Source organism: Pogoniulus pusillus, chromosome 9 (assembly GCF_015220805.1).
Source record: "Pogoniulus pusillus isolate bPogPus1 chromosome 9, bPogPus1.pri, whole genome shotgun sequence".
Lineage (NCBI taxonomy): Eukaryota > Metazoa > Chordata > Aves > Piciformes > Lybiidae > Pogoniulus > Pogoniulus pusillus.
The window spans coordinates 10,974,407-10,987,332 of NC_087272.1; positions in this window are offsets into that span (position 1 = coordinate 10,974,407).

The following is a 12,926-nucleotide window of genomic DNA, read 5'->3' on the forward strand; positions in this document are numbered from 1 at the left end:
AGATCAGCCAGGCCAACCTAGCACCCAGCCCTAGCCAGTCAACCAGACCATGGCACTAAGTGCCTCAGCCAGGCTTTCCTTGAACACCTCCAGGGATGGTGACTCCACCACCTCCCTGGGCAGCCCATTCCAATGCCAATCACTCTCTCTGCCAACAACTTCCTCCTAACATCCAGCCTAGACCTCCCCCAGCACAACTTGAGACTGTGTCCCCTTGTTCTATTGCTGGTTGCCTGGCAGAAGAGGCCACCCCCACCTGGCTACAACCTCCCTTCAGGTAGTTGTAGACAGCAATGAGGTCCCCCCTGAGCCTCCTCTTCTCCAGGCTGTACACCCCCAGCTCCCTCAGCCTCTCCTCACAGGGTTTGTGTTCCAGGCCCCTCACCAGCTTTGTCGCCCTTCTCTGGACACCTTCCAGCACCTCAACATCTCTCTTGAATTGAGGAGCCCAGAACTGGACACAGGACTCAAGGTGTGTCCTGACCAGTGCTGAGTACAGGGGAAGAAGAACCTCCCTTGTGCTACTGGCCACACTGCTCCTGATCCAGGCCAGGATGCCATTGGCTCTCTTGGCCACCTGGGCACACTGCTGGCTCATCTTCAGCTACTATCTATCAGTACCCCCAGGTCCCTCTCCTCCTGGCTGCTCTCCAGCCACTCAGTCCCCAGCCTGTAGTGTTGCTTGGGGTTGTTGTGGTCAAAGTGCAGAACCCTGCACTTGGCCTTGTTAAATCTCCTCCCATTGGCCTCTGCCCACCCATCCAGCCTGTCCAGGTCCCTCTGCAGGGCTCTCCTACCCTCCAACAGATCCACAGCTGCTCCTAGCTTGGTGTCACCTGCAAACTTACTGATGCTGGACTCAATGCCCTCGTCCAGATCATCAATAAAGATGGCTACTAATTTACATCTCTGACCTCGGGTGCACCATTTATGTCCATCCCCCTTTCTCTCACTGAACACTTCTGGAAATAGCAGAAGACTTTCTGGACTAACAAGTGTGATAAGACCGCCTGCAAATTTCATAGACAAACCAGAGTCTTAAGGTCCCCTTGTTCAGTGCCTGGCTCTGTCCAGATGCCATTCACCTTGCTTGTGAACCAGAGTGCAGCTTGGTATCAACAAGGAAAGGGATCCTACCAGATGCATTTCAGTTTCCATCTGAAGGGCTTCCCTTTGATGTGGTCAGTTTCTTTCTGCTACTCTGCTTTCCAGGAGATTGGTTTTTATTCTCTAGGCTTGTTATTCAAGCCCTGAAAAGTTTATTTAGCTCACATGCAGAAGTGCAGCTCAACTTACAGAGAGCAGAAGTATCAGAGCTGCTTCAGCAAGTTTGAAGATAGAGAGAGGTAGGGCACAAAGTCCAGGTGTCAGCACATTTCTGTTCCACACTTATCAACAGCTTTTAGTTTCCTTAAGCTGGTGTTAAAAACTGGCCTAAAGACTTTTAACCACGGATAAGCTTTGGAATAAGCTGCTCAGGGAAGTGATGAAGTCACCATCCCTAAAGGTGTTCAAAAGACATGTAGACATGGCACTCTGGGATATGGTTTAGTGGGCATGGTGGTGTTGGATTGACTTGATGATCTTAGAGGTCTTTTCCAACCTTAATGCTGCTGTGATTCCATGATTAGAGAAACACTGGGGTGTGCAAACAAGACAGGCAGCTTGCCTCCTAAAGACTCCTACCTTCCAACATCTAACTAGCAACACATGTCCTACCAACATCTAACTAGCAACACATGTCCTACCAGCCACTCTTAACTCAGTTACACCTTGGCAAAGCACATCAATTACTTGCCATATTTTTTTTAACTAGTAACATGTGAACACCTAGAATTTTTTATTCCTCTCAGTGGAAAGCTCTCCACTCTTTACTCATTTATGCATCACAAAAGTATTTTGAAAACCCATTTTTTTCCCCCAGCCAGCATTGGAAGAACCTCAATTTAGATTAGACATTAGAAAGAAAGAGCAAGTGAAGATATAGGAGAGAAGGTTGTCTCGGGCATGGCAGATATTTTGATGTTCATCAATGGGGCACTGACCAGCTAAAATGACTCTGAACAATGTTAAATGGCTTCACACAGAGCAATAAACACAACTTCTTGCATCTTCACAGACCTTTCTGTGTTACTCTGCACTTTCTGATCTTCAGGGGAAGTTCCATGCAATTAGAAGAGGTAAGTTCTATTGAATCCCAAGTTGCATCAAAAGCAGTGTGACCAGCAGGTCAAGGAAGAGGAGTCTTCCCCTCTGCTCTGCTCTGCTCTCATGAGACACATGAGTACCTGGAGTACTGTGCCCAGCTCTGGAGCCCCCAGCACAAGGACACAGGAATCTTAGAGCATGTCCAGAGGAGGCCATGAAGATGATCAGAGGGCTGGAGCACCTCCCCTGTGGGGACAGGCTGCCAAAGTTTCACTTGCTCAGCCTGGAGAAGAAAAGGCTTTGGGGAGACCTGAGTGCAGTCTTTTGGTAGCTGAAAAGGGCCTCTAGGAGAGCTGGGGAAGAACTTTTTACAAAGGCATAGCATGATGAGGGGTAATGGCTTCCAACTGGAACAAGATGGGTTTAGATCAGTCATTAAGAGGAAATCCTTCCACATGAGGCAGGGAGGCACTGGAGCAGGCTGCCCAGAGAAGCTGCAGAGACACTGACTCTGGAAGTGTTCAAAGCTAGGTTGGATGGGGCCTTGAGCAAACTGGTCTAGTAGGGGGTGTCTCCACCCATGGGGTAGAAGGGCTTGGAAGCAGATCACAGAATGGTCTGGGTTGGAAAAGTCTTCCCAAGGCCATCTAATCCAACCCTCTCTAATGTCCCTTTGAACACTTTATGATGATACTAGAACTCTGTGATTCCATGCTGAGTTATCTTCCTGGCATGAGAAGCAGGTTTTGCTTTAGAGTAAAACACCTATAATGCTGGTCAGCCTTTGTTCTGATACATATTTAGGGGGGCTTGCTTTTGAAAAGAAGACACACCACAACCCCCCCCCCCCCCCAACTAAACAAAAACAACAACCAGGCAGAAAGTATCAAAGATGCAATTTGCAGTGACTTTAGCCACAAGCATCACAAAACTGTTGAACAAAAGCAACTGTTTCCACACAACACTGTCACAGGCAAGTTTGTCATCACTGTCCTGACTTCCTGAGGCAAAAACCCACCTTGTTGAATGCTAACTAAACGGTAATTCTGGCACTGAGGGCTGATGAGGGAGCAAATGGTTGATGGCAAATTCCTTTGGCATTATTTTGCCTTAAGCACAGACCTAAATTTTTCAGAGTAAAAGGAAGGTCCAGGTAAGGTCATCTTGTTTGAAGGTCAGAGGGAAGGAGTCAACCTCTAATATAAGGCATCAGATGCAGGTCAGGTAATTGCTCCTCACTTTGTCCTCTTTTACTATGGAGCTGCTTCACGAGCACTGCTAAGGTTGGCACCATCCCACTGGAATGCCCATGGAAAAGGGAAAATTATCAGAACATTGTGAATTACATTTCACAATCCTGCTTCTCCATGAGGGCCAGGAAATCCACTGCTTGCAACAAATCCCCATTTGATCCCTTGGAACTAAAGCCCCTTCTTCAGCTTTTAGCATCTGGAAAGGGGCAGCCTGCAGGGCAGCGAACACACACCCTGTGGTGCCCTGCCCTTGCCTTTGCTCCCAGGGCCAGCCTGAGTTGCTTTGTGGCTTCTATCACCTCCAGAAGAGCTCACAGGGGCAAATGATGGTATTTGTCACCACAGGCAGAAGGCAGGAGCAGGACAGGAACAAAACATCAAATGATTGGTGTTGGAGAGATGTTCTGGTTAGATGTGAGGAGCCAGAGAAATTGCTGGCACACTTAGGACCCCATCTGTAGGCACAATTCTCCTGTTCAGTGCTTCTCAGAGCTAAGCCCTCTGAGAGAGCACAAACAAAACTGGACACAGAGACACCAGGCCTACCACACAACAGTTTGGGCAGAGACTGTGTCAAAATGCATCAGGTGGAGTACCAGTGGGTCCTTCCTGGCCTGCCCAACAAGCGCAGCGTAAGCAGCACTGCTTGGCCTGTGGACTCGAGCTGTACCTCTGAATCGTTGTTTCATTGGCCCCTGCAGCCTGCAACTGGGTTTCTGCTGTGATAAAAGCCAATTTAGAGTCACTTTCTCTGTACAAAACAATGGGAAGCACAAGATATTTTAATGATAATAGCAGCTTTTAAAAAGGATGACCACCTGCATTAATCCATTTCTGCTTTCAGCACCCTTTCAAGCTCTGCCTTCCCCATGGAAAGATAAAATCACTGAGATGGGGGAGTTTTGGCTTCCCCAAAGTACCCTCACGGAATAATTCTGGTTATAAAAGGCTTCAGTGATCGAGTCCAGACAGTCTCTAAATCTATCAGACCTGCTGCTTAGCCATGACCCTCAGCATCACATCTCTGCCTCCCCTGGGGCAATTGGAGGCTATTTCCACTCATCCTGTGACTTGTCACTAGGAGGAAGAGACCAACACCCACCCGGCTCCAGCCTCCTTTAGGGAAACTGTAGGGAGCCAGAAGAACTCCCCTCAGCCTCCTTTTCTCCAGGCTAAACACCCCCAGATCCCTCAGCTGCTCCTCACCAGACCTGTTCTCCAGACCCTTCCCCAGCTTTGGTGCTCTTCTCTCGACATGTTCCAGCCCCTCAATGTCCTTCTTGTAGTGCAGGGCCCAAAACTGAGCCTGTGTGTCAGGTCACACACTGAGGTGTGACCTCACCAGTGCTGAATACAAGGAGGCAAACACTGCCCTGGTCCTGCTGACCACACTACTGATTCAAGCAATGATGCCATTTGCCTTCTTGGCCACCTGGGCACATGCTGGCTCATATTTAGCTGTCTCACAATCCATAACCCCAGGGCCTGTCTCTGCTGAGCCTTTTTTCAGATGCTCTCCCTCAAACCTGGAGCACTGAGGGCTGGCCAGGCGAGGGGGGACAGGCTCTGCTCACTTGCTCCCTGTGATAGGACAAAGAGCAATGGGTGTAAATTGCAGCAAAAGAGGTTCTGCCTCAACACAATGGAGAACTTCTTTACTGTGAGGGTCACAGAGCACTGGCACAGGCTCCCCAGAGAGGCTGTGGGGTCTCCTTCTCTGAGACTTTCGATGCCTGTCTGAATGTGTTCCTCTGTGATCTGTGTTAGTATTGTCCTGCTCTGGCAGGGTGGTTGTAGCCAGGTGGGAGTTGGTCTCTTCTCCCAGGCAACCAGCAACAGAACAAGGGGACACAGTCTCAAGTTGTGCCAGGGGAAGCATAGGCTGGATGTTAGGAGGAAGTTGTTGCCAGAGAGAGTGATTGGCATTGGAATGGGCTGCCCAGGGAGGTGGTGGAGTCACCGTCCCTGGAGCTGTTGAAGCAAAGCCTGGCTGAGGCACTTAGTGCCATGGTCTAGATGACTGGCTAGGGCTGAGTGCCAGATTGGCCTGGATGATCTTGGAGGTCTCTTCCAACCTGCTTGATTCTATGATCTCTTTGGGTCCCTTCCAACCCCCAACATCCTGTGAGCCTATGATCCTGTGACCCAGACCTTAGCCTAAAACCTCCAGGTTTTCCAAAGCAGAAGCCTAAAGTGAAGCATTCAGACATGCAGCTATGCATTTTGGCAGCCTGCTCTTTCTGTGAAATGCCAGCCTGGAAAAGAGCAGGCACCAGCTCAGGCTTCCTGGTGGTGCCAGGAGGCGTTGTGATGAAGAACCGAAGTGGCAGATGCTCCTGTACACAACCTAACAGCCTATATTTGGATCCCCAGCTTGAAAAAGCCCTTAAGACCCAGCCATATGTTTGTCTTACAAGATGGTTAACATGTCTTCACAGCTGACAGGACAGAAAATGATCTCAGTGATTTCATCTTTCCATAGGGAAGGCAGAGCTTGAAAGGGTGCTGAAAGCAGAAATGGATTAATGCAGATGGTCATCCTTTTTAAAAGGTGCTATTATCATCACAGTATCTTGTACTTCCCATTGTTTTGTACAGAGAAAGTGACTCTAAATTGGCTTTTATCACGCTAGGAGCTGAGATAAAGCAGCCTGATATCAAAGTAGTTCTCTGAAAGAGAGCCTGCAGTGATAACTAAATATAATAAAATAAAAACCACTGAATGTAAGATTTCTAAAGCAAGCCATAAGAAAAATAGGGAAGCCAGAGGCTTTTTATCTATTTATAAGTTTTAACAAATCCTGCTGAACTGAAAATTAATTCAAACCATAAAGAGTTTTCCAGCAAGCCTCAGCCTTTACTGGCTTCCCTTCTCTGTGTTTTCCTAGGCACAAGTTTTGTCCTCCAGCCATGTTCCCTGTCATGAGCACTCATGAAAACTGTTAGAGAAGGGCAGTATCTGTCTGTCCAGCACTCCAGAGATGACCAGGATGAAGTGCTGTGCAGTCACTGCACACAGATTGGCATCTCCAGGAACATTATTTCCTTCTGAAAAGCCTGGTTTATCAGATGTGAGTGTATAAAAACTATGACAGAAGGCAATTTTTACATCACCTATGTTTAGCATTACAAAAGAGTGCTAATTCTGATGGCTCCTGCACATCTTCAGCCACACGTGACTTAAGCATCCAAGTATCAGAACCTAAGAGCTCAGCTGTCTTGGGCCTTTATCACAGTCTCAGTGCTTGATCACTGATTTGTTTAGCAGACTAGAGACAGGCTGTCACCCAAATCTGCCCTGTGAGGACCTCTGAGAAAGCATTTCCTTGTCCAAAGTGTCTGACAGGACAAGCAGTTGTCCAGGTGAGAAGCATCAGTTGCTGTGTGACTGAAATGATCCACTCTGAATTTCCTTCCAATGTAGCAAGATGCTCTCTACAACTACCTGAAAGGAGATTGTAGCCAGGTGGGCTAATGCCTCTTCTCCTAGGCACTCAGTGACAGAACAAGAGGATAGAGCCTCATTGGAATGGGCTGCCTGGGGAGGTGGTGGAAGCACCATCCCTGGAGGTGTTCAAGAAAAGCCTGGCTGAGGCACTTAGTGCCATGGTCTAGTTGACTGGCTAGGGCTGGGTGCTAGGTTGGACTGGATGATCTTGGAGGTCTCTTCCAACCTGGTTGATTCTATGATTCTAAGCTGTGCCAGGGCAGGTTTAGGTTGGATGTTAGGAAGAAGTTCTTCAAAGAAAGAGTGATTGGCATTGGAATGGGCTGCCCGGGGAGGTGGTGGAGTCACAGTCCCTGGAGGTGTTTAAAAGGAGAGTGGATGAGGCACTTAGTGCCATGGTTTAGGTAATTAGAAGGTGTTAGGTTGGACTCAATGATCTCAAAAGGTCTTTTCCAACCTGGTTAATTCTGTGATTCTGTAACAGTCAGTCTAAAACCTCTTCACCAGAGGAAAAATCGACTGAATGGGTCTTGGTTAGGACAACCTAAAATGCAGCAGCTTTCATTTGAACTTGAGGAGAAGCTTCTTCCTGCTGAAGGTGACGGAGCACTGTCAGCAGGCTGCCCAGACAGGCTGTGAGGCCTGAACATATTTCTGTGCAACTTGCTCTAGGTGATCCTGCTGTAGCAGGGGGCTTGGATTAGATGACCACAGAATCACAGACTTGTTGAAATACTGAGCCTGGAAAAGACCTTCAGGATCACCGAGTCCAACCAATAACCTTACTGCACACGGTTCACCCTAAAGCATATCTCCAAGCACCACATTCAAACAACCTTTAAGCACATCCAGGATTGGTGACTCCACCACCTCCCTGGGCAGCACACTGCAATGCCTGACAGCTCTAACCTCCAGTCTAAACCTGCCCAGTCAAAGCTCAAGGCCATTCCCTCTTCTTCTACCACTATTTACCTGTGAGAGGAGACCAGCGCCAACTTTTCCATCACATCCTTTCAGGTAGCTGTAGACAGTGATGAGGTCTCCCCTCAGCCTCTTCTTTTTCAAACTAACCATCCCCAGCTCCCTCAGTTGCTCCTCCAAAACGATGTGCAGAGGTCCCTCACAACCCTCACCATCCTGTGATTCTGTGGAATGTGAACTTAGATCTGCCACACCTGAACAACTCCACAACTCCCAGGCTTGCTTATTTAACTCGTGAAGCCTTTGAAGAGTGAGGAACCATGTAAGAGGAAATAATTAACAGTTAAAAGAAATATGATGAGAGTAGTTAATAACACTAATAAATTCCTCAGGTAAAAAAGCAGGCTTCACATCTTTAGTCAGAGAAATCTGATCATCAGCCAGCTTCCTCCCCACGCAAAGCAGCACTCCTATGAACAAAGGTAACAGAGCCCTACCAGTGACCACAGAACCACAGAACAGGAAGGGTTGGAAGGGACCTCTGAAGACCATCTAGCCCAACCCCCTCGCTAAAGCAGGATCACCCAGAGCAAATCACACAGCAACATGTCCAGAAGGGTTTGGAATGCCTCTAGAGATGAAGTCTCCACAAGCTCTCTGGGCAGCCTGGTTCAGTATCCTGCTGCCACTCTCAAAGGGGAGAATCACATGAAACCTCCTGTGTTCCAGTTTGTGTCTGGTGGCCCTTGTCCTGTTACCGTGCACCACTGAGAAGAGTCTGGCTCCATCCTCCTGACACTCACCCTTTGTCTGTTAATGAGCCCTTCCCCCAGGCTGCTCTTCTCCAGGCTGAACAGCCCCAATTCTCTCAGCCTCTCCTTCTAAGTTAGATGTTCCTGCCCCTTCTCCACCTTAGTGGTTCTCTGCTGACTCTCTTCAGCAGTTTCTTGTTCTGCTTGAATGCCTTCTGTGGTTCTGAGCACCTGGCCACGTTCAGTAGGGAAGGCTTTTGGGTTAAAATTACTGGCTCACCTTTTGGGGCCACTTTTAAAGCACTATAAAAGACTCCAAAGAAAAGAGACCACATAAACCATTTTTCCCCCTACTTCTTCATGCTGCCAAGTTGATGAGCTTTTAGCTGACTGGTGAAATACTGTGACAGTAAGTTACAGAATAATCAAATATTTTAAAAGGTGTCCTTCTGCTCAAGACAAGAATAGTGGGGGGAAAAAAGGCAGTGCTCCTGTTTTCTATTAATAATATGTGGCTATTTCCCAGCTCCAAGGACATCCCTGCAGAAGGAAACATTGATTAGAGAACTGGAAGGACCAAAAGGTGGTTGCAGCTTGTTGGGATTAGCAGCTATGTCTTTTTGGAAGGAAATTTCACTCTTTCTGACAACTGAGCTTGGCAGAAATGGATTAAAGATTAGACATTTCCAATATTGCATCTAATGGAAAGCAAAGTTCCTGTTCTTAAGCCAGGAGGGAATATTTGTCACATATCATGGAATCACAGAATCAGTCAGGGTTGGAAGGGACCACAAGGATCATCTGGTTCCAACCCCCCTGCCACAGGCAGGGACACCCTGCCCTAGATCAGGCTGCCCAGAGCTCCATCCAGCCTGGCCTTAAACACCTCCAGGGATGGGGCCTCAACCACCTCCCTGGGCAACCCATTCCAGCCTCTCACCACTCTCATGCTGAACAACTTCCTCCTCAAGTCCAGCCTGAACCTACCCATCTCCAGCTTTGCTCCTTTCCCCCTAGTCCTGTCACTCCCTGATATCCTGAGAAGTCCCTCCCCAGCTTTTTTGTAGGCCCCCTTCAGATACTGAAAGGTCACCTGGGAGCCTCCTCTTTCAGTCTGTCCTCACAGCAGAGGTGCTGCAGCCCTCTGATCATCCCAGTGGCCCTTCTCTGGACACACTCCAGCACATCCACATCCTTCTTGTAATGAGGGCTCCAGAACTGGATGCAGTACTCCAGGTGGGGTCTCACCAGAGTGGAGGGGGAGAATCACCTCCCTCAACCTGCTGGCCACACTTCTCCTGATGCAGCCCAGGATCTGGTTGGCTTTCTGGGCTGCAAGTGCACACTGCTGGCTCATGTTGAGCTTCTTGTCCACCAGCACCCCCAAGTCCCTCTCTTCAAGGCTGCTCTCCAGCCAGGCACTGCCCACAGCCTGGATTTGTGCTTGGGATTGCCCTGACCCAGATGCAGGACCCTGTGCTTGGTCTTGTTAAACCTCACGAGGCTGGCTTGTGCCCACCTCTCCAGCCTGTCCAGCTCCCTCTGGATGGCATCCCTGCCCTCCAGCCTGTCTGCTGCACCAGTCAGCTTGGTGTCATCAGCAAACCTGCTAAGGGTGCACTCAGTGCCACTGTCCATGTCACTGACAGAGATGTTGAACAAAGACCATGGCTTACACCATCTCCTTGCAGAAAACACACACAGTGTGATCATTTTCCTGGCAGTTTTAGATATCTCTGCATCAGGCACAGGAAGCACAAAGCTGTGTTCAGAGAACATCCAAACACCTCACTTCAGCCCAGTGGCAGAGCACAGAACAAGATCTTGATGGAGTGAACACTCAGCACTACCTGAGTCTTAAGTTCACAGTAACTCTCCTTGACTCCTTTGCTCCAAGATTTTGCAAGGTCAAAGTTATTCAGGATTTTTCCTTTGCAAAAGCAGTGTAATTTTTCCAGGTTTGCAACAACCCCTCACTATTAGACCATAAATCTGTACCAATAGAAGCTGCAACATTCTCACCTACGTGTTTGATGTGTTCTTAACAGAGGGCCTCACCAGGGAAAAAGGAAGATAGACTTATAGATCATTAGGGGTTGGAAAGGACTTCCAGAGATTATTTGGTCCAGCCCTCACTGCCAAAACAGGATCACCTAAGGCAGGCCACACAGGAACACCCCCAGGTTGGATTTGAAAGTCTCCAGAGAAGGAGACTCCACAACCTCTCTGGTTGCCTGTTCCAGTGCTCCATCACTCAGACATTAAGAAAGCATCTCCTCATGCTGAAGGGGAACTTCTTGTGTTCTAGCTTACATCCATTATTCCTTGTCCTAGTACTGGGCATCAATGAAAAGAGCCTGGCACCTGCCTCTTGACACCCACCCCTAGGGTATTTATAGACATTGACAAGATCCCCTCTCAGCCTTCTCTTCTCCAGACTAAACAGCCCCAGGTCTCTCAGTCTTTCTTCATAGAAGAGATATTCAAGACCCTTAAACATCCTTATAGCTCTTCATTGGACTCTGCTCAGCAGATCCCTATCTTTCTTGAATTAAGGAGTTCAAAATTGGACACAGTATTCCAGGTGTGGTCTCACCAGGGCAGAGTAGAGGAGGAGAAGAACCTCCCTAGTCCTGCTAGACACACTTTTACTAATGCATCCCAAGATACCATTTGCCTTCTACAGTGCAGTTTCAGACCCTAAGTTCCAAGTGCTCATGAGCTAAAGTGCTACAAGTGAGCCAGAGCTGTGCTATGAGATGTGCTGCTGAACAGCATAGGTAGGATGCTGTTCTTTACCCTTCAGCAAGTCAGTGATGTTTGCTTCTCACCTCTTAGACAACTTGTGCTCCTTCCCAGCACATTAAGGCACACATCTGCCTTGCTATCTGTGGCAAGAGATACCTACAGAAGCAAGCACAGTGGCTGTTGCCATCAAGCACTTAGAACAACTACTTCTATTTACCAGCAAACAGTTTCTATGAGATCATTAAGTCACCATCCCTGGGGGTGTTCAAGAAAAGCCTGGATGAGGCACTTAGTGCCATGATCTAGTTGACTGGCTAGGGCTGGGTGCTAGGTTGGACTCGATGATCTTGGAGGTCTCTTCCAACCTGGTTGATTCTATGATTCTATGATTAAATCTGGGCATGTGTGCCAGGTAATATGGGGCAATCTGGTCTTCTGCAGTTCAAGGGCCTTAGGGTTGTTGTACCTCTCACCCCAAAGGAATATTTAAGCAAGGAGAAAGAAATGCTTGATGTAGCTACCTTGTTGTGTTGTAATTACATGCAAATAACGCCTTCTAAAACACATTGACAAGACCCCTGCTTCCCAACAGCTCCTCGAGCAGTCACTTTTCAGGTATCACTGAGCAAACAACAATAAAATCAAATCCTTCAGTGCTCACAGCTGTAGGGGCTGACATCCACAATCAATAGGCAGTTAGGAAGAGAGAAAAAGTGCAGTTTTCCTGCTGGAGATAAGGACTGTGTGTGAGGGAACCAAAGTTGCAGCAGGGAAAATAAAATTGATTCATTGGTTACAGTGCAAGGAGATGAGCATCTCCAGCAGAAATTAAGGGCACAAACAAGGTCACAATACATAAAAATGTTGAAGGAGCTGCAGCCAGGACTGGCTAAGCTGACTGCCATTTAAACTGCAATTGTCAATAAAATGGTCCCATTAAGAGGCAGGCTGAAGGGTGGTCAGAAGGTTAAGCCAGGGAGGCTGGCAGAGAAAACATAATAAACATCCTCTGTGACAACAAACGTCTCCAGAGGAGGCTTCTCCTGCTGCTGTCCTAACGGGGAGAAGGATGCAAAGCTCAGGGCAAGCAGGGAGTCCTGGTGCCTCGCTCTCAGTCAAAACCCTGCAGGACTTGCCAGCTGAAGCCAAGGCAGGTTAGTGGCACCGAAAGGCCTGTGTGGCATATCTGTTACTTCTAGAGCTTCTCACCCATTTCCCTGCCACGCTTCCTCTCTAGCTCTATTTCCTTCATCCCCAGGGGACATAGCTTCTGCTTTTATGTTGCAGCAAAATATTCTGCAGCCTCAAGAAACGAAAGCCATCTGTCCTTTGAAAGCACAGTGTCTCAGAAGGGATTTTTTTTTCTTATTTAGGGTTGTTTGTTTCTCTTTTTTGCCTAATTAATACAACTAATCCATCAGCTTGCTTGCATTTCATACAGCTGAAATCCTGAACATTTCAGTGTAACTTAGGAAAGACAAAGTTCCATCAATCCAAACCCACCAGTTTTATTTCCTTTCAGTTTCTGATTTACAGAAGAAAGTGTTGAATATTTATGTTGACACCAGAAATCAAAATGTACTTCTTGCCACTGGGGACCCCCTCTCCAAATCTCCTTTTGTAAGGAAGGAGCTGCTCACGGTGCCTCTTTCCCTC